The sequence below is a fragment of the Protomyctophum parallelum genome (assembly GCF_964188405.1).
Source record: "Protomyctophum parallelum genome assembly, chromosome: 1".
Classification (NCBI taxonomy): Eukaryota; Metazoa; Chordata; class Actinopteri; order Myctophiformes; family Myctophidae; genus Protomyctophum; species Protomyctophum parallelum.
In genome coordinates this window covers 58,333,516-58,356,611 of record NC_139697.1, presented here as the reverse complement: position 1 = coordinate 58,356,611, position 23,096 = coordinate 58,333,516, and the positions used below count along the sequence as shown (strand labels likewise).

General features: G+C 41.1%; 1 protein-coding gene across 1 annotated transcript in view; it reads right to left on the bottom strand.

Annotated features, from left to right (window-relative positions):
- The window catches only part of cadm1a (cell adhesion molecule 1a), a 329,742-nt gene that overhangs the window by 73,604 nt on the left and 233,042 nt on the right, over positions 1 to 23,096 (bottom strand). The window lies entirely within an intron of this gene.

Here is a 23,096-nt window from a genome sequence, read left to right as displayed (position 1 = left end):
ACAATGCTATGACAATAGAGCCCTCTGTGACAGACGGTCAGAGATCTGCACCTAACGATACTTCTGGGGAGATTTAAATGTATAAACCCACGCCCACTGCTGTGAAAACAATTTACAATTAAGCATTTGGCAGACGCTCTTAATCCAGAGCGATTTACAGTAGGCAAGGAAAACACAAAGCAATACACCAAATGGGTAGAAATAGTACTCAAGGATCATAGGTAAACTAAGGATCTATACATCAGTCTAAGCATGCAGTATAATATCTAAAAAAATCTATAATCTGTACATTGAAACTATACACACTATAGAACATTTCCAAAGAGCTACCCGAGGCTGTTTAACTGCCAGGGTTATTATAGCATTTATAGCAGCCAGATAGTATTTATGTCACAATGAAACATGTGCACATTAGACTATGTCACAAAGGCCAACAATTCAAGCCTTAGACAATACAGGCATTTCAATATCAGTATTTACTGTAGGTATTTTGCTTAGGCATTCAAAATGGCTAAATATTTCATATACAGTAGGTTTGATGTAACTTCTAGTTGCAGTACTTAGTACCACATAGCTGTTTTCTTAGCACTCCATTTCCTCGACTACTTGCTACAGTACAGTTCATGTTGCTTACGCTAACCTCGTACAGTAAGTCGCTCTGGATAAGAGCATCTGCTAATTACAAATTGTAATGCAGAGAGTCAAAAAAGTAACTTGAGATACAAATACATTCTGCAGAACAACTAAGCACATTATTATTCAGCTCTCTATATGAGGGCTTTGTCAGATAGTGTTTTGTGCTAACTAATATATTGTACTTGAGATTGAAAGCAAAAGAGACAAAGGGAAATAATTCAAATGTGCTGCTTGTACAATGGTCTTTTCATGTGTCCCCCTTTGTTTTTTCTTTGTCTATATTCTATTTTAGTGGCTGATGTCCTAATTAGTTAAAACCATTACTATACCACAGTGCTTGCATTGAATAAAGGCTTTATGTAACTTAGAACAACAAAGTAGCATAGCTTTTAGGCCATAATGGCTAACTGTGGCGACACACTGCACTCATTTACTTCTCATTTGGCTGTTGCAGTGCTTGCTGGTTAACATAATAACTCATAGTGAATTTGGTCAGAGCAAGTGCACGTGTATGCGCACATGTTTGTGGGCGAAGCAGAGCGAGAACCAGAAAGATCACAGGAGAGAGAGGGAGAAAGTTGTCGTTTCCCTGATTGCACCTCGTCTCGTCTGATTGTGTCGCCATGGATGTCTGAGAGTTTGATTGCAGATCTGTTTGTGTCATCGACTAGAAAGGCTTGATTTCTGAATAATGAAAGTGAAGGTGGGTGTACCGTTATGAATTTAGCATAACCTCTAGCTGCCGTCATGCACTGCCAGCCCACACGGATGCTGAAGCAGAAGTTGAGCCACCCCACGGAGTATGAAGTGACAGCCAGATGACAGCCTGGAGAAAGGTCAATGATAGGCTCACTTCCATGATCTGTCCACTCCCATGCTGTGGGATCCCGCTTGGAACAGGTTTTAGAAGTCAGTTTTAAGTGTCACACCACAGGAAACAACGGCAACCTTGTTATTAATATGCATCATGCGCAATCGGATTTGCATTCACCTGCTAAAACGACCAACTACATGAAATCACAATCCGGCCATGGACAGACAGGTCCAATTCCTGTTGAATGATTAGCTTTATTATTAATGTTTCCTTTGGACTTTTGAGCATGATAACCCCGCCTGAAATGTGTCTAATTCTAGAGTGTGCCCTACTTTGGCGAGACCAGACTTTTTGACTGACTCAAAAATAGGTGCCACAAATTGTGGGTCCGGCCGTACGTGCACATGGACACACACACACGCGTGCTACTATTATCTTGTTTTATCATATATGACACATACATAGTCTGATACAACAGAGAAAGCTCCAATGTGTCCTTCCTGTTAAGGTGGAATTTCAATGTCGACCTGGAGGTCTCAATCAGACTCTTGTCAAAGCCATCTCCTACAGCATACTGTTATGCAGCTGGTTTACAATCCACAACCTGTTTCAGTGTCAGCCTATCCTGGTCTTTCAAAAAATGTGCACAGCGCACACACACGCACACACACCATGACAGCTCCATTTGTACCACTCCAAAACGAATGCTCCAGGGTCCTGGCACAAAGGATATTTTGTAACACAACAACAACGTAGTAAGAAACTGAATGCATTACTTAACACACACACGCAGGCACGCACACACACACGCACACACACACGCACGCACACTCCTGGTGCATTTCCTGTGCCGGTGTGTCGTCAAGTTCTGTCGACAAGTTGTCAAAAACACTTTGAGTAAGGATTGTTGTGAAAAATACACTAGGGGAAGTCAGAAATAGTATTGGTTTAATTGAAAAAGTAAGACTTTTTCATACCTTACTTGGTTGCTTGTATGTTTTAAGTTGTGTTCGCGAAATACTTCGCTCTATGGGAGGCTTTCGTTCGAAGCCGAGGTGCATATTTTCATTTATGAACTCCTCACAGGAGATTTTATTATGTCCTGTGGGTTTAAGACTCGTGACGTAGGCGCCCAGCGCCTCAGGTGTATTTAAGGCCTTGCACCGACGTCACGAGCCACTCATTGTTTACGCTCGGGAAACTAGTGTACTTCTCAGCTAACTTCCCGCTCGCGCGGGGAGCTAACTAGCCTTTAGCTCTATGTATAGTCAACGGGTGGCTACGCACCGAGGCTCTACTTAGCTTCCAGCTAACTTAGCTAACAGGCTGTTAGGATAAGAAACGGGCCGCTCTTTTAGGCTAGTTGATTCGCCGGGCTAGCCAAAAGCCAAGCACCTAAACGCTAGCCTCATACGACGACAAGATGTCTAAATGTCCGTCGAAGACAAAGAATCTCTCCGAGGGTCCACCCAGCACCTCTGAGGACCGCCGGGGACACCAGGGGCTGCCTCAGAAGAGATGTGCCGTAGGGGCTTGCGGCAACACGATGTCCGGACAAGACGAGCATACAGTAGCCTATGTCTCTATTGTCTCGGGCTCGCGCATGCTCGCAATGCTATGACCGGGGAAGGCCCCGTCTGTATCCCCTGCGACAACATGGTGGACCTCTCATAATGTACCGATAATGTGCTTCACTGCCTGCCTGTTTCTTTTTTATGTTTTGTGTGACGACTGCAGATGATTTAGCATCTTTGCTAATTCAGCTCTATTTAATTTACGTTGCATTTATTTGTAATGTTCATGAATATGCATTGTCCCGTCAAAATAAACAAATAAAGTAAAGTAAATGTAGTGTAGCTTTATCAACAAGATAGACTCCTAATAGAATCATATACAGATTAACAGACTAACACTAGACTCTAGAGCTACTGTACATGCTGCAGCTCTATCAGCCAGACTTACTGCTGCAGTAACACGCTCAACGCAACAGTAACAGTCATTCAAGTTCAGAACACAATTGTAAGATAGGTCTGTAATTTTCTGAACACAGCACAGTTAATAGTCGGTACCCGCCCCCCCCGAACCTCAAATGACGTCAAATTGTAGGCTCTACAGCGCCAAACCGACTTTTATTCGACTCTAAAATAGGAGTATGAATCGGCCCTAACTGCCCAGGAGCTTTCAAATCATGGAATATTGCTGTGTCTTGACTGTTAAACTGGTTCAGACCGTACAACGTGTGGGCATGTCATAACTAATCCAACCGACGGGTAGTGTACACGTCCTAGCGCATTTTCATTGATAAGAAAACGAGAGAAAAATATTCTGAATTTTTTTCTTCTTTTTTTTGTTGGCCTCCAAGGCCACCATACTCCTTGGTCTTCGCTTATCCACGGTCCTGTTCACTTCCCTGTTTACCGCTGCAAAAATAATCCCTCGTATCTCCTAATCTAGGAAGCTCTCCATGGTTTTGATCAGATGGATATACTAAGCTCTTCATTTCTCTCATTCAAAATATGAAGCGATTGATCATCAGCGACTTTTATCGGAAAGGTAAGCAAGCAAAAATGTCTCCCGTTTTTTTCCGGAACGGAAGGGGGGGGGGGGGGCACATCTAATTTTCCATGATTTGAAAGCTCCTGGCCAACTAATCTGTGACAATGGCAAGCCTTAGAAATGGAGTTTGCAGAAGGAAGACATTGTTTGGACAACTAATATCTAGAGGATTCATAAATGTTCTGCAGGTGCAGATGTTTTTAGACTGTGTAATTGCTTTTAGTCATAGTAATGCATGCAATGTTACACAGAGTTTAAAGGCGCAGTGAAACGGAAATGGTGAACAACATGAAAATGGTGTTTCAACATGAAACACCGGTCTGAAGTTTCTGAACCAATCAGAGCGTCGCATCCCTTCAGGCGATGGGACGGTAGCTAGGGACGGTAGCTATGCTAGGCGCAACAGCGTGGTGTTGTTTGTTTATAAATCATATGGTCGGCCAGCACAACCAGTTTACTGTTATGAAAATACATATTCTAGCGTGATGATTAAGTTGAAAGCGAGTAATACACTGTCTGGATGTTATCTGGAATGGAAATAAAAACGGAGTATTCTGTAATCAGTAGCAGCTGTATATGGGAAATTAAACGGGTGAGCTTCATTGTTATTGGCTTTTATCGATGTGTATCTCTACACGTCATCACGCAGCATGTTTTCGTTTTAATAAATAAATAATGCAATCGTTTTTATGGACCTTTGATATAAAAACACACAGAAATGAGAATGTTCACATTTTTTTGGCATCCATTGTTAGGTATGCCCATATAATGACCACGGATATGGTCTAAAAGTGTGAAAAACGTCTTTTTCATTTCACTGCACCTTTAACACTGTACTTGATTAAATCAAAGGCAACTTTCTGGGCATAGTGAGACAATAAGTATCCCTTAAGAGTTTATTATTAATTAACTGGACGGTGGCGGTCTGTCATATTCTAATTTGTTTCTTATGAAGTCACAGTCTCAAATTGAACCGATTGTATTCATTTATTTTTATTTGCATAATGTGGCAGTTCACCCTGCCACTAACAGCACATCACACTCATAACACTCCACTACAATACACCATGACACAATAGCCAGGGGCCTTGTTCATTAGTTTGGTGAGTGCACACACTAAAACTGGTATTAACATTGTTCCTGTGCTGTTTTCCAAATGTATTGTTATTCTGTTTTTCTTTATTATTTACCATTGTATGTATCAAGGGTATGACTTTTGTTTCTTGTTTTACCACAGTATATTCCCTGACTTCTGGGCAGAGGCAAAGCACCAGAGGAGTGGCTCAGGCGGCCTTATGTGGAGTGGGAGATCATGATTGGTCCATGAGTGGACCATACCATCTGTGGGTTTTGTTTAAAGAGAAGAGTTATTATATGAACACTCGTTTGAGTAATATGGTCAATAGACTGCATGGTGTTTATACCATTATGGGAATTATAATTATTATATATATTGTCTTTGGACATGGGAAGTTTGCAGATTTTGCAGATAACTGGATTGTAACTTGTAAGTTTGCAGATTTTGCAGATAACTTGCAACTTTGCAGATGCCTGCCTCATTTTTAAGATCTTAAATGGACTTGCACCTCCACCACTGAAACAGTTCATAGATCGAACGGACAGTGGTGACAGAACAACAAGGGCAACTACCAGAGGGGACTGTAAAGTGCCAATCAGACATGTGTTTGGTAAAACAGTCTTCTCTGTTAGAGCCTCCCATCACTGGAACAGTCTCCCTACAGAATTAAGAGAGACCTCCAACTATCTGACCTTCAAATTCAACCTGAAAAGGTGGCTAAAAACAACTCAAATTTGTAATCATGAGTAACTAACTATCAACACTATTTAGTATTTATCACATTCACCGGTGTCATTTCTCACTTCACTTGCCGTTGTTCTGTTCCTGTACTGTATTGTGTTTTTGTATGTTGGGTGCTTGCACATATGCACACATGGCATCAACGCATGGTGTTGTGTGCGGGCACACTACACTTTGTCTTTCTTTTATCTGTATTGTATTGTGTTTTTGTATGGACGTAGTGTTGGGTGCTTGCACATATGCACACATGACATCAACGCATGGTGTTGTGTGCAGGCACACTACACTTTGTCTTTCTTTTATCTGTATTGTATTGTGTTTTTGTATGGACGTAGTGTTGGGTGCTTGCACATATGCACACATGGCATCAACGCATGGTGTTGTGTGCAGGCACACTACACTTTGTCTTTCTTTTATCTGTATTGTATTGTGTTTTTGTATGGACGTAGTGTTGGGTGCTTGCACATATGCACACATGGCATCAACGCATGGTGTTGTGTGCAGGCACACTACACTTTGTCCTTCTTTTTATCATTCATTCATTTTTTAAGAGCCTGCCCAGGGACTACAGATGAAATTTAGCTTCGGCTAACTCTGGCTCATTTACATTGATGTGAAAACTGACATGTTGATTAATGAGCTTTGTCTCCTGTCAAATAAATAAATAAATAAATAAGTTTCAAGCAGGGATGGTTGGGTCTAGTGGGAGGGGCCTGGCCTTTATAACCCTCTAACACCCAGCGTTGCTTTTTAGCAACAATTTTATTTTATTTAATTACTAAATTATAATATTTTTTTTCTGTTCTTTTTTCACCTAAACGTCATCAGTGATGTTCATTGCGATGCCATTTCAATGTCATTGGTCATGATATTGGCATATAAATACCCTAAACAGAGGCTGAAATTCACACAAATAAAAAATGTCTGGACTCTGTGCGATTTTGAACATTTTTTAACCTAAGACTTTTGACCTTTACCCTAATAAAAGTAGGTAAAATAATTGTAATATATGTTTTTTTTGTGATCATTAGAATGTCTAGAACATGTTTTATTCATTATTGTGAAAGATATCCCCCAAATGTAAATTATGATTTTTTTATATTATTATATAATTATTATATAATTATTATAAATTTTCCATCAAACTTTATTTTTTTATTTTTTTTAACATATGTTTTAGTGTCAGTCCTAGTAGTACAAAGTAGTAGTAAGGTTGAAATCTATTTTTTGCAAGTAGAAATTAATGCGGGTGTTAGAGGGATAAGCAGGAAACCTGCCACTGCCCAGGAGTCATTGTAGCCGTGCTGTACCTGGAGCTGAGAGGACCTGTAGCCAACCTGGCCAGTTTATGTGTACAGTTTGTTTGACGGGAAACTACCTCCATGTTATTTTCTCTGGACACAATTAAGGTGAATAAAAGCAATTGATTGCATCAAATGACGCTGACTTGACATTGTCAATACTTTGAGTATTCCAACTAAGTGGAAAACTCTTGGAGTATTTTTGAGTACCTTGGGGATTTCTTTGACTTTTTGAGGACTAATTCAAGTGCCTATGGCACATTCTACCCGCACTCAGTACAGAGTGTGACATTTGCACATGTCAATTTCTGTTGTCTGTTTGTTGTTGTCATTTATTGTTTATTGTTCAATTTTCCCTCCTCTCCTCCTCTGCTGTCTCACAAAGGGCGGAGCTCAACCCAGATAAACACAGCCGAGTGCAGTGCACTGACTTGTTATTACAGTATGCAGAATAAAAGTACAATAAAAGCTAAATATAGGTGACTTATTAATGGACAGACGTTGACACCAAATGTCAAAACCAGGAGAACATATCAGCATTTCTTAAACGCCAACTGATATCAGTCATCGTGAGTACCGCTGACATCTATTATTCATTGACATTGACCCTTGTTGCTTGATGCTGGAGTGTGCAGCTATGTGAGGGGGGAGGTAAATAATGCTTGCATTCATGCAAGCATTAATGCGTGTGACAGACACTGTCCTGTTATTCAACACCCGTTAGTCCGACATACGTGGCCGGTTAAGGATACTTTAGGAGTTGCCGAGTTGGTAACAGTTTGTAGAAGTGAATTGGTCAGAATTATATTTTTCAGAGGCAGGATTAGAAAGTTGGCCAGATAATTGTGAAAAAGGATTATGTATCTTGATAATGCTGACACATCTGTAAAACAGATTATGTTAATGGTTCATGTTTGTCCAACAAACTGTGAACGATTACAACAATCAAATATAGAAATGTGTAGAAAATTTAAAGTAGCAAGAGCCATAGCCATAACCACGGAGAGCTCCCTAGATTAGGAGATACGAGGGATTCTTTCTGCAGCGGTAAACAGGGAAGTGAACAGGACCGTGGACAAGCGAAGAGCATGGTGGCCTTGGAGGCCGACAAAAAAAAAAGAAAATAATTCAGAATATTTTTCTCGTGTTTTCTTATCAATGAAAATGCGCTAGGACGTGTACACAACCCGTCGGTTGGATTAGTTATGACGTGCCCACACGTTGTACGTCTGAACCAGTTTAACAGTCAAGACACAGCAATATGCCATGATTTTAAAGCTCCTGGGCAGTTAATCTGCGACAACGGCAAGCCTTTATAGAAATGGCCTTCAGTTTGCAGAAGGAAGACATTGTTTGGACAACTAATATCTAGGATTCATAAATGTTCCTGAACTTCATGAAAAGGCTCAATGGGAGAAAATAGAGGGCTGGGGAAATGAGAGGGCTAAGAAATTAGGTTTGGAAATGAATATTTTGCGGATGTAATTATCTATTTTGACAAGAAAATCACCTTAAAATTTTGAGAGCTTTGTAGACCATACATCACGCCCAGACACACAGAGGTGCAATTTAATTACAGGAAAGCAGTTATGTTTATTCTGGATACTGCAATGGTGTGTGCGTGCGTGCGTGCGTGCGTGAGTGCGTGTGTGCAGACTATTAACTGTGCTGTGTTCTGAAAATTACAGACCTATCTCACAATTGTGTTCTGAACTTGAATGACTGTTACTGTTGCGTTGAGCGTGTTACTGCAGCAGTAAGTCTAGCTGATAGAGCTGCAGCATGTACAGTAGCTCTAGAGTCTAGTGTTAGTCTGTTAATCTGTATATGATTCTATCAGGAGTCTATATCTTGTTGATAAAGCTACACTACATTTACTTTACTTTATTTGTTTATTTTGAAGGGACAAAGCATATTCATGAATGCTATGCACCCCTGCTCGTAGTGTCTTTGGACTGGAACAATATTAGTATACTACTCATGGTATGAGTAAAAAATAATGTAGGATACTTTAGGAGTTGGTAACAGTTTGTAGAAGATTAGAAAGTTGGCCAGATAATTGTGTATCTTGATGATGCTGACATCTGTAAAACAGATTATGTTAATGATTCATGTTTGTCCAACAAGCTGTGAAAGATCAATCAATCAAAATATAGAAATGTGTAGAAAATGAAAAGTAACAAGAGCCATAGATTTGAGGATTAGAACATTGCAATCAATTTCTTCCACAGCATTGTCTTAGCAATACTATAAAAAAATAAATGCATGAATTAAATGTAATGCAGTATGCCATAAAAGTTAATTTTGTAATGGGTAATAGAATGTGACTGAAAGCTATCTGGAAGGCACATCCCAGCTCGGATCCAAAATACTTGACCTCAGCCCCTTCAAATTGCACCAGATTGCTGCATTTAAGTTTAAAATGTTAAAACTGTTCCCCCAGGGGAAAGGTGAAAGTCATTTAAGTTTAAAATGTTAAAACTGTTCCCCCAGGGGAAAGGTGAAAGTCATTTAAGTTTAAAATGTACTTAAAACTGTTCCCCCAGGGGAAAGGTGAAAGTCATTTAAGTTTAAAATGTTAAAACTGTTCCCCCAGGGGAAAGGTGAAAGTCATTTAAGTTTAAAATGTTAAAACTGTTCCCCCAGGGGAAAGGTGAAAGTCATTTAAGTTTAAAATGTTAAAACTGTTCCCCCAGGGGAAAGGTGAAAGTCATTTAAGTTCAAATTAAAAATGTTAAAACTGCAAATGTATTGAAAGGAGGTTCACGGGGTGCTCGGCCTGGTGACACAGTGGTAAAGTCCCACCACCACAGAGGTCATTGGTTCAATGCTCAGCCTGGTGACACAGTGGTAAAGTCCCACCACCACAGAGGTCATTGGTTCAATGCTCAGCCTGGTGACACAGTGGTAAAGTCCCACCACCACAGAGGTCATTGGTTCAATGCTCAGCCTGGTGACACAGTGGTAAAGTCCCACCACCACAGAGGTCATTGGTTCAATGCTCAGCCTGGTGACACAGTGGTAAAGTCCCACCACCACAGAGGTCATTGGTTCAAATCCACCTTGATGGTGCATCCGACGTTGACGACCGTCTGGCCCGTGTTCGTGGAGGGAAGCAGGGCGGAGATACTTGCCACTGCATGTAAACGTACAACCTCACAAACTCCACATTTTTTTATCAACTGCGCAATATATGCCCCTAATTGAACTAGTTACATCATGACAGGGTGTGGACATAACCCAAACATCTACCAAAGTGTCCTTGAACTTTAGAAAATAAAAAGGCATTTAAAGGATTCATAATGTACTTGTTCTGAAAAGGTCAAACGCCACTTTCTGTACAGTATATTGGAATAACTTTCAACCTTTTCCACAAAGACTACTATTAATAGTTGGGGACATAATAGATGATTGTGCATTAATGTCAAACTATTACAGTAGCTAGCAACTGGAGCTATCATACGGTATGGCTCTCATTTGGTGTAGCGTTCAATTACAGCACATAACTGTAGCCTGAGCAGAGCACAGATAATGTAGTTTGGACACCATAATAATGAATGGCTTCACCTTCAAACAACTTTATTAATCCCTCTATTGGCAATTAACTTTGTGGCTTTGTTGTTTAATTAAGCCATCTCTTATTTCTTCATAAACATAATAAGAAATGTTGGAAAAGTTCCCTGTGCAAACACTTTTGATTCCAAACTAGGGTTTGTAACCTAGGGCATGTAACCTATTTCACAGAGTGATGACTTATTCGTCACTGTAATCTTTAATGCTATGGTGGGAATTACATTAGGATTAAGCCAAGGAATAAATATCAAAGCATGCTGTTGCATATTTCTGTGTGGTTGATAGTATGCATATATTAAACAATCTTTAAAGCTCCTGAGTAGGCAAATGTCAGCCATAGGCACATGGAAAGGACAACTACGCCCCCAGCCAACCACGCTTAGCGCAGCCGGACTGAGTCATTAGCGCGCCCCACCCCACACACACACACACGTTCCAGAGTCTCTCGCAAACCCTACTGGCTCTTCTGCTCAGAGGAGATTGAAAACAAACAAGCAGAGCGGTAAACAGAGCAGGAGGGAGACTGCTGCTAGCAGTGGCGCTAATGACGAGGAAAACGGAGGGTCATGAGGGAGCCGGGGCTGGATGGTGTTTGTGTGGAGTCAAGAGTCAAGATCACACAAGTGGTGGGCTTTGGCTGTGTGTGTGTGTGTGTGTGTGTGTGTGTGTGTGTGTGTGTGTGTGTGTGTGTGTGTGTGTGTGTGTGTGTGTGTGTGTGTGTGTGTGTGTGTGTGTGTGTTTTGTTCAATCTGATTGTGTGTGTGTGTGTGTGTGTGTGTGTGTGTGTGTGTGTGTGTAGGGGGGTGTCAGTCAAGTGATAAATGCATCAGTGAGGCAGCTGTGGTCTGAACTCACTCATCTGGAAAGCTCTCAGGAAGAGCGAACGTATAGATAGACCATGTCAGTGGAATTGTGTTGCTATGGGAACAGCTTGGGTCCAAGTGAATTTCTTGTTACTGATATTTACTAAACATAGAATCCAATGGCTTGGAACGTGATTAGGGGCCAGGTGCACAGTTGTACACGAATATAAACCAGCACCTGTTTAGGAGTGATTAACCCAGCATTTATCATAACTTAATCTAAATCTTGAAGTTCTTCCTGGTACAGCACTGCTGTTCTAGCAGTGCTCGGTAAGAGTTTCCGCAGCACCACCACTGCACCGGGCATGGAAGTGCCGTTCTCAAACCAGGAGAGGGTGAGTACTACGGCAAAAACAAAAAACTGGCGGAGACGTGCCGCGCCGTCTGAAGTGGACTTGAGCCATGAGAGGCACTGCCGAGCAAACGGCAAGCGAGTGAGTCGGCGTGCCGAACGTTCAGAATCCTAAAACTATCCCATATTTGTAGGCATGCCACGTGGCGGGTACCCCGAAATATATGGTCAAATCCGTCCCCAGACGTCACCCGTTTGACGGCACGGAGTGTGAGAATTTGTTTATTTGTTAGAATCCTCATTAGCTGTGCCCTAAAGCAGGGGTAGGCAACCTTTGCAACATTGGCACCAAGGAGGGTGATTACTGGCACACTGGCATAAGTGTGAGAGAGAGGATTTTTGGTAAACTATAAAAAATTATTAATAAAAAAAAAAAAAAGAAAAAAAAACGAGATGGTTCATCTCAAGGGTTTGTTCCTAATGAAAAATTTCAGACAAAATAAAACTAGCAAAATAAATAAAGTCCCTTACGTGTGTACGTAAACTATATCGTGCACATAATTCTACGTTCATTAAAACTCTGAACTTTGACGGGGGAGGGAGTCTGCAGATAGGTGGGTTATTGCTAATGAGCATTATAACAATGTGAGAGAAAATATTTAAAAGGAAGGGAAAAGGTTATAGAATGCGTTGCAGCAGCAGCACCATTGATGCACCATGCATGCTGGCAGCACCACTGAAATGAGTTCAACTCTAATTTATGTATGTATTTAAATAACTGCTGCTGGCATTAACAATTGGAATAAAGAATAATGCCTGGTAGAGGAGAGAGGGCTGTGCTTTTGCTTTTGAAAAACAAAAGTGTGTGTGTGTGTGTGTGTGTGTGTGTGTGTGTGTGTGTGTGTGTGTGTGTGTGTGTGTGTGTGTGTGTGTGTGTGTGTGTGTGTGTGTGTGTGTGCGTGCGTGCGTGTCAGTGTCAGATAAGTGATGGAGGGAGTAATTTCACATGCTGATTTGGTTAGCAGGGGTGTTGTGTTATGGTTACAAAGTGAGGCTCTACTCCCACCAGAATAAAGGAAGCAATCTGTTGAAGTAATGGTATGCCACCCACCCACAAAGCTCCAGCCACACATACCGGGAGTATGACCATTAGAACATAAACTATCTGAAAATGTTTCACAGCAAACTATTAATTTGGTGATGCCTCATTCATACAGGTTGAAGCCATTATTCGCCATATAAAATCAACCTAGTTTCAAAAAAAATATTACGTTGTTTTATTATTATTTATTACAGTAATATAGTATGTGCATTCTGTGCAGATGTATTTATGACACAAACAGAAGATTAATGCAAATTATAATAAGGGCCTTTCTCTGCCCCACCCTTCTCCCATTGTTTATATTGTGTTTAGTTTCCAAGATGGCCACAGCACCAGGAGGGGTTGGGGCGAAGGTGAGCGGGTGGGGTCGACATATGCTCTTACTGGGCTGCATTCACACATTTGCGTTTGTCTTGTGTCTGTTTAATGGCCGCTACAATGCATTTCCAATGGAAGCCCATATGGTTTGACCAAACGTTTTGTTTGATGGGGGGAGGGGGGGCAGAACACATCCATCAAAGCTGTGTTCAGACACAAGTCAGGTGTCAGACACAAGGCAAGTGTCTTGAATGCAGCCCAGTAAGGGCATATGTCGACCCAGCCCACTCACCTCTGCCCCACCCTCTCCTAGTGCTGCGGCCATCTTGGAAACTAAACACAATATAAACAATGGGAGAAGGTCCTTATTGCATGCCATGAAATAAGCACTCCATTTACCACATTAAAGGACCACTTCACCACTAGTAAGCCTGCAGTTTCAATTAGCTTGTATTCCCCATCGATGATGTCACTGGAAGACGGTTTCTGAACTGCCCACAGCCCCCCCCATGGGACACAGAAAGAGTAGAAATAAATTGCGGCATTTTTTCATGATTATTTGTGAGGACCTACTATATGAAGATAGGTTGAAAAGTGGTGAAGTTGTCCTTTAAGACCTGATGCAGATTCGAAATATAACCCTCTAAGACCCAGCGTTGCTTTTTAGCAACAATTTTATTTAAATTAATTACTATTTTTATTTTTTTCTGTTCTTTTTTAACCTAAACGTCATCAGTGATGTTCATTGCAATGCCATTTCAATGCCATTGGTCATGATATTTTTATATAAATACCCCCCACAGAGGCTGAAATTCACACAAATTAAAAATGTCTGGACTCGACTGCGATTTTGAACATTTTTTAACCTAAGACTTTTGACCTTTACCCTAATAAAAGTAGGTACAATAATTGTAAAATATGTTTTTTTGTGATCATTAGAATGTTTAGAACATGTTTTATTCATTATTGTGAAAGATATCCCCCAAATGTAAATTATTAATTTATTATATTATTATATAATTATTATAAATTTTTCATCAAACTTTTTTTATTTTATTTTTTTCAACATATTTTTTAGTCTTAGTCCTAGTAGTACAAAGTAGTAGTAAGGTTGAAATCTATTTTTTGCAAGTAGAAATGAATGCGGGTGTTAGAGGGTCAGCTCTCTTAAAAAGGTTATGTTTAAAAATATTTAACCAAATATATAAGAATATTGTTTGAATTGAATTAATCAAACTTCAACATGACATTGAAAGACACAAACCGAAGCTAAAAGAAAAAAATGCAATGCAATCTTTTTTCTCAGCTAAGAGACAGAAAAAGTGTAATTTAGACACCTGGTAATGCATACATTTACAATATTCCTCAAAGGAATTAATGAATTTATGGAATTGTTGTTGTTTAGCAAAAACATTCATCGTCATCCTGAAGCAAAATGCTCACCATTTCCATTATAAAGAACCACATTGTTGCCTTCACCTTTTATACCTCTTGGTATTGTTAAATCATTGATTTGGCTGTGTGCAACTATGTACCAGGACTCTCTGTAGTAGTTTTAATAGTCTTGTTTAGTGATGTTGTAGTATCCGCAGCAGCAGTCTACCAAACAGACATGTTGCAGACTCACACTTCTCCAGTGTTAGTATTTATTTAGTATGGAAATACTAACAGTGGCTAAGGCCTGCGTGATGAAACGTGTCTGTTTGGTAGACTTAGATTTATTATTAAACAAGACTCCTAAGACTACACTACAGAGAGTGTGGATTGTATATTCCGTTCTATGTGCAGTATTATCTGAATATGCACCCAATATATTTCTGAACTTTTCCAGCCCTTGCCCCATAATGCAGGCAACGCAACCATTTAATTAATAGGAAAAGGTAACTAGTTATTACTTTATTAGTTACCGCAAAAGGTAGTTGCATTATTCAACGTCTTGCGTTAGTAACGCATTAGTTGCAACACTGGTTATTATGTCTACAGCTGCAGCTACCCATATGAGGAGTAGTTCACCCAAAAAATTACTTATTTTCTATTAATTACCCAAGTAATTAGTTATTTTGTTTTTGTCACATTTCTAAGCCAATAATTGGCTATGTCTCCTACTGAGTCTGCTATGAACCGATGACCTGGTCATCACATTATTGGCTCAGGAACGCGACAAAAGGAAAAAAATCTCCATTGAAAATTAAATGCTGGAATGATACAGGAAGAAAGATGTGAGCGTTCTAGAAATGTCTCTAACATGAGTGGATGGGAGTTTTTGCGACCATGCAAATGAATAAGTATTTTAGTATCCCCCCAAAGTGTAAAAATATGTTTTAAATAGATTCCAGGCCCTGCACACATGCACGCATTTTGGTCACTTTGCATCAAGTGATGCGTTGTGTAATGCAAATGGTAACTTGAGGAAGATTTTCTGTAAAAATGATCAATGTTCAAAATGCAAGCATGATGATCATTTTGAGGCTACGAGCGAGTGAAGCATAAAATGAGGAGTAGAAGAAAGTTTCAGAGGACAACCCCCGCTGGGCAGACAGAACTTTTATCAGGGAGATCAGTGGATGGTGCTTGATTTAAACTCTAGCCCCCGATCTGCACACAGCCCAGTCTGATGATGCAGGGGAATTCCAGAAGCCAGACATGAAGACCAAATCAACTTTACTAGTCTAATTTAGTCGAGTAGAGCAAAGGATGTGAAAACCACTGGAGCAGTTAGTGTCGAGGCTCAGATCCACAGTCCATTCATGTTTACTCCACTTTGGTGGGGAATTTAAACTGTCCGTCTCAGACAGCAAAGAGCGACAGCATCATGATACAGTATCTTGAATTGAATAAACTGTGGTGTAGATGCTTGAGCAAAACTAACAGAGCAGGGATGTTGAGACAATTGAGACAAATAAATACTGTGGACAAACAGTTAGTAGGCAGCACACACAAAAAGGCTAATGCTGAGAGGCAGCCTCTCTATGAAGACGAGACGGCAGATTAAATGCAAGACTAAAGAAAGGGTGTGAGGGATGGCAAAAAACAGGAGAAGTGGGGAGGGCTTACCTGGGAATTGGGCGACTCCTGTGTCAGAGAAGGAGGAGGAAAAAGAGGAGAGGGGAGGTAGGAAGGGCAGAAGGAGAGAAAAGGAAAAAGTGATTAGCATTCAAAGCAGTCAGTGTAGACCATTGCATTGCAGTGCTCACCCGAACAGCGCAGTGAAGCAAATGCAACAAGACATTCCCGTCTCCCAGGAGGAAAATGGCTCCTTTTTCTTTTGTTTGTTGGCTTAAGCAATTTAAGTCTTGTGGCTGTCAGGCTGTGTAGCTCTTTTGTCATGGGGGGATATTGAAGGCAGATGAAAACATGGATCCATTTACAAGAAGTTGCAAATAAATAAAAAAGCATCTTCTTGAATATTTGCCAAATATTTTTGTCAGAAGTGATGTTTGGAGGATAGAATGTCTCTGTCCTCATTTCAAACCAGCAACAGTGCATCTTTCCAGCAACAAATCTATTGGGTAAAAGCATGTCACCATGACAATAGAGCACCGAAGTCTGACATCAATATATCGGCAGAGGGCGCACAGGTCCACAGGTTCATGTACTTTTTATTTGCATTGGGGGATTTTAGATCTTAGATTTTAGATCTTTAGATTTTAGATCAACTCATATAAGAACCGTTTCACTCATTATGAATATGAAGAATCAACTGACTGTGAGAAAACGCTAATATTATTATGCTGAATTAGTTACATTTTCACTACAAACAGACTGTATCAAATATGAGGGACAGACTGTCATAACTCATAATTGATACAGAGACACCTCCCCGACAATATTGTTGAGACAGTTTGTTTATTTTTGGACCACAGTTCTTTTATGAGACGGTTTTTTTCAGTCTCCATAGACTGAAAAACGTCCATGAACCAGGGTCTGAGCGAGTGACATCAGGACTGCTCTATACTGAACTAAAAGCACCTGTTGGCATGTTTCACATGCAAATTAGCAACTTTCCCTAGAAGGAACAGACTAACACTGCGTAAGGATCCAATCAGCATCCATGCATGAGTAAGATTAACCATAGACATAAATCCTCATTCGCCCTGCAGTGCAATGGAGAAACATGTATCTTATGGAGGAGCTCAATATGGCAGAGGCACGGCACGCTGCCACTCAAAGTGACTATACTGGCCAATCACAGCGCATCCTTTTTGGAGTGGCAGCATATTGGAAACAAAAATGGCAGCCAGCAGAAAGAAAAATGCCAGCCACCATACGACACACATGCCCCAGAGTCGGAGGAGTCTATGAGATGAAACTCCACTCACTTAAAAAACGTCTCCGTAACAGGAAACAATACGCAGTTAACCCGTTATCAACCTCCCCTCTGCATGGCTTCGCTTATGCCCTGCTTATGCAGTACGCAAGTCAATTCAGAGACGGCAAAGAATAACCACACATGTACTGGCCCCTCGGGGGCTGCTGGAAGCCTTTACTACGTATCCCTCCCTTCTTCCGTCAGGGCCCTCCCTTCCCATCTGCCTCCAGAGGTGAGGTTAAATGACAAGGACTGGGGAGATGCATTAAACATGATTCATTTACAGTGAATGCAATGTGCCGGACCACTCTATAATTAACCAGGGCTTCACCAGGGCCTGAGCTGCATTTAATGAAGGTCTTCACTACCCTCTGACGTCTCTCTTTACATCTGAGACGCAGCCAAGGAGTGCAGTAGCTCAATGTACTGTAACCCCCCCGCTCACTGTTTTCTATCCTTGGCTCACCCAGGCCGTTTTTCTCTCTTGCACACTCTTGTAGGACCACATTCACATGCCAATAAAAAAATATATATAAATATAAATGAAATACTGAATGTTTAACAGCCAGGATTCGAACTCGATTGTGTCTCTGCATGAAAGTCCAATATCCTAACCACTAGACCAAAGGGATATCCCTATGGATAGCTGAGCCTGTGAGGAACTCTACTACACTCACCCCCCTTTTGACCTCACCTATGGGGAAACCTGGTCCGGGTCACGGCAACAATGTAACGGCCAGGATTCAAACTCGGGGCTCCCACCTTTAAGTCCAATATCTTAACCACTAGACCAAAGGGATATATCCCTATGGACCGGAGGAGATAATAGACTTTTACTTCATCGGGCTATGAGTAACTCTGCTACATATGCATGCATACATAGAACTTAGAAGATCTTGAGACAACCACTCCAGCCTGTGCTGGCTGGAGTGGTAAAGTCCCCGGGCTTGGACGTGGATATATAGCCTAGTGGAGGCCACAGTGATTTGATTTGAGTATAGCAGTACAATCCTGAAGCCGTTCAGAATGTGTGCACAATGTGGACTATTTTGCAAAAGCCTGTAACAACAGACCAACCACTTATAGTGTAACAACTAGAATATGACATTGCAAACTACGTTTTCCTTTTGCTTTTTTAAGCAGGGGGGGGACGGACGGACGGACGGACGACGACTCAAGCCCAGGGCCACCCACCATGCTTAAAGTGTTATAATATTTTCATTGCTCTGCATTGGGTAAGGGAGGTTTGACACAAATCTCTTGACTTAGGCTGCATGAGCTAACTATATCTCACACTACAATTTCCGACCACACACACACACGCACTTCTGTCCTCAATTGTAACTCATGGGTAATGGCCTGGAACATAGATTAGACATCTATCAAAGCGAGAGGACATGACCTTGATGGATTCATATGCTGACAACTCTAATGCACACACACACACACACACACACACACACACACACACACACACACACACACACACACACACACACACACACACACACACACACACACACACACACACACACACACACACACACACACACACACAATATACAGCCCAACATAACAAACAATTCTAACCCGTAGTCCGAATTTTAGTATAGCAAGCAATAAAGTGTTGATTCAATCTGTGATCAGCTACTTAAGGGCCATGAAATTGGACATGACGAGTGAGGTACATTAAAAGCGTATTAACAATACTACCAATCCTATTGTCTTGCTTTTATGAAATGGGCAGAGCAGTAAATCAACTGTGGAGAAACGGACACTATATGAATTGTTAGACACAGCTGCTATGTTCTGGTTCCAAACAATGCTGTTATAAAAATGTGTTACCTTATTAAAAGTTTATGATGATGAAACATCTACAGTACAGTTGCCTGGTTTATCTTCTATGCACCAAGTCTCTCTGTCTGTGTGTGCATGCATGCGCGTACGCATGTGCACGTGCGTGTACATCTGAAATCCACGTAACTGGAGAACCGTTCGCCCCACAGACTTCAAATTCGACACACGCGTTCCACAGTACACCCCCACAGGGAGTGCAGTGCAGTCGAGTCCATCGGATAGCCAGTTGTACAGAACCAGCACAACCAGCACCAGCCTCTGCCCAGGCTCTGGACAAGGCCCCTGCATCACCATAATGTTCTGACATGTACTGCACATATACTCCATATTTGGGCATGCTTTTTTTTTATTGTCTGTATTTTGTTGCCCAACTATTGTCTGTGGGCAGAAAATCAGGTACTGTATAAGCATTTTTCAAACTGCTCAAAATGGCGGACTATCTGAGGGAGGAGCTTACAGGTCAAAGTGACAGATGTGTTCCCTTTGATGAATTGAACATGGTGGACCCTCTTGTAAACAAGTGTAATGCTTTATCGGGTCGTCCACTCACAGTTAACAGTCTTTGTATTGAGTTGTGCTTTAAATGTACTGTAATTCTGCAAACTGTTAATAAATATTTCAATCAATCAATGAGTCAAGGAACATGTGGAAACAAGTGCCATGACTTTTAGCCAAATGGGGCATAAGTTATGCCTGTTCAAAGTTTTCCTTTTCAAAGAATTGCTATAGCGCCATTGCTATTTGGCATGACCCTCTACCATACTGTAAAAGCATAAGAAGAAGAATTTGAACAAAACAGCAATGTTCAGCATGAGGAGACACATAAGTGTATCAAAGTTGCATTGCCGACGGTCAAACAGTTCATGAGCTACGCATGTTCAAAGTTTGCATTTTCAATTGAGTGATATAGCGCCACCCTTTGGCCAATCATAGTGGGCTTCGCATCCTCACTGTTTGGCATAGCCCTCTACAAAAACAATAAGGGACCTTTGGGACTTCTTGGTCCTTTAATAACTGGGTGGGGTTCCCTGTGGCATTATTTCTGTAATGGATGATGTGATTTATGGATCGTACTATATGTGGTATCTAGTTCCGTTATGGGTTAATCTGTGATTATAATGTGTTTTTAATGGATTGTATTATGATCATGTGATATGTTCAGTATCTACTTACTGTATGTGGTATATGAAAGGCATTGAAAGTTTTGTTGTTGATGTAATTTATCTTATGCTCTGCTCTTGGGTTTGTCGATATCAGAGCTGTGTCTCTGTACACTTTTGAACATTCATCAAACTCAAAGCCCAAGTAGTGCCACTGCCCTGTCTCATACAAAATCAAAAAACTTTCAACAGAGTTCAAGCTAATTGTGTTACAGACGCCTGGAAGATATTCCACTGGTTGCTCGCTTGTTCAAAACAAAATGATTTGATTTTATGAGAACTGCTAGAATATTTTGATCCCCTAGTGCCTGTAATATCATAAAATATAATTTATTTCTATGCATACGTTTTTTTTAACACCAGGAATGGGAACTACAACCATGAGTGAGAAATGTATAGAGAGAGAGAATGAGAATTAGCAGCCGCCTGGCAGGCTGCGATTAGAAGGCACATGCGCTGCCTGTCACACTCATAAGGCTGAGAAACCTCCCTCCACCACTCCCACCACCCACCATGTCCTCAGGGTCCCTTGAAAGAAGACCACCTCCATGCCCCACCATGTCCTCAGGGTGCCTTGAAAAAAGAAGACCAGGTTTAATGCTTTGTCATGTCACCCATTCAACCAGTCATGGGAGACAGATAAATGCATTGCATCACACACCTCAATTAGGGCAAGCTGCCTGTCTGTCTGTCTGTCTGTCTGTGTGTGTGCACGCGTGCACGCTATTAACTGTGCTGTGTTCAGAAAGACAGACCTGCAGTAGCTCACAATTCTGTTTTGAACTTGAATGACAAGTTCAAACGGCCGTGGAGTGTGTTACTGCGAGTCTAGCATAAGTCTGGCTGATAAAGCTGCACCATGTAGCAGTATTGATAGGAATACTCTGTATGACTATCAGGAGTCTATCTGGCTCACTACATGGCTCAATTGGCTCATGACTTTCTAGAAGATGACAAAATATATCTAAGAATCCTTACTAGCGTAAAGTGTAGTCCATGCCTTAAACATGCATGGTTTAACATAATGTCTATGTTGTATGACGTATGTTTATGCAAATTGGCAGCATCTGGTTCAAGACGTATGTTTTGTTTTCACTGTACTCTTTAGAAAGATCTACACATGCAACACACTGACAAGACCCTGTGAGGTAGAGATGCTCCGATAATCGGCCAGTGATCGGCCATATCGACCGATATTCACTCTGATCGGTAATCGGCATTTATACCCTGTCTGTGATCGGCAATTTACTTTATCTGGAGAAACTGATCTTTAAAATTTACACCATTTAAGTGGTATACATGTCAATCAGATATAGAGCATAATATAAGCCACGAGAGGTCTCAGGTTACCGGGTATTTTACACTGGCTGGGGGGCGTAGGCAGACCCGACGCGCAGCGGAGGGTCTTCTTTAGAGTTGACTTAAAAAATAAATTAAAAATAACTCTGTGGTCATGGAAGGTCCACAGCCATTAATTTCAAAGGAATGGAATGCATGTGTAGCAGTAGAAACCCAAAGGCTCCAGACAATGATGGGACTGGTGGCTTTCAGTGACAACCTGACCACTCTACTGGATGGAGTGGGACGAGGGAGACAAAAAAGTCATTTGGGCTTTTCTGCACCACTCTTTGGAAAGGTCTTGAGTGAAATGCATTATAAATCCATTTGGAGGAATCCAAGTGAAACAGAGTTGAGGACGTTGGTTAAACTGACTCCTGTGGCTCTATCCATCTATTTTAAGAGCACTTATTTTTTTGTGGCTCGATCGATACAGAGCCGTCACGTGTAAAACAAGCAATTTCAAACGTGCCTGGGTGCAATGTCAATGTAATGGCCTCTATGAATCTTGAAGAGTACATTCAGGAATTGTTAGGCCGATATATTACATTTCTTATGTACATGTGTACCTATCATGCATCTATTTACAGAGAACATTTTAATACATGGCAGCTACTGTACGGTTGGAAAGAGATCTGCCTAGTGCCTAAAGTACATTAGCCTTTCTATCACTATAGTCAAATCTTAGATCTTAGTCAAATCTTAGACAAAGTTGCACAGTTTATTTACAGTTTACAGTCATACTGTAAATAATAACAGTCGTACTGTGTATGACTGTAAATAAAGTGTGTTCTGAGGGGTTGGAGGGATGGGTGACTGGCATGTTAAAAGTCCCACAGTTACAGTAACATAACGACTGCATCATTTGTTGTTTTTTCTGTTCAGCAGAGCTGCCCATAATAGCTCCAACCTATTTACCTTTGCTGAGCTTACTCCCCCCCACCCACCCACACCCACATGGATCCTCCCTGCTTTTTACTTAATTGAATCAGCCCATCCCCATATCAGATCTTCCAGAATACTAAAGGCCATCCACCTTTTTCCTAATACCATTAAGGGGAGAGGGAAAAGCAAGACAGCTTTAATCCTGGTGGATCAAAGTGCCCCATAAGGAGAGGATGGCCTACAGTCAGACATTACCACAATGTTCTTCCAACC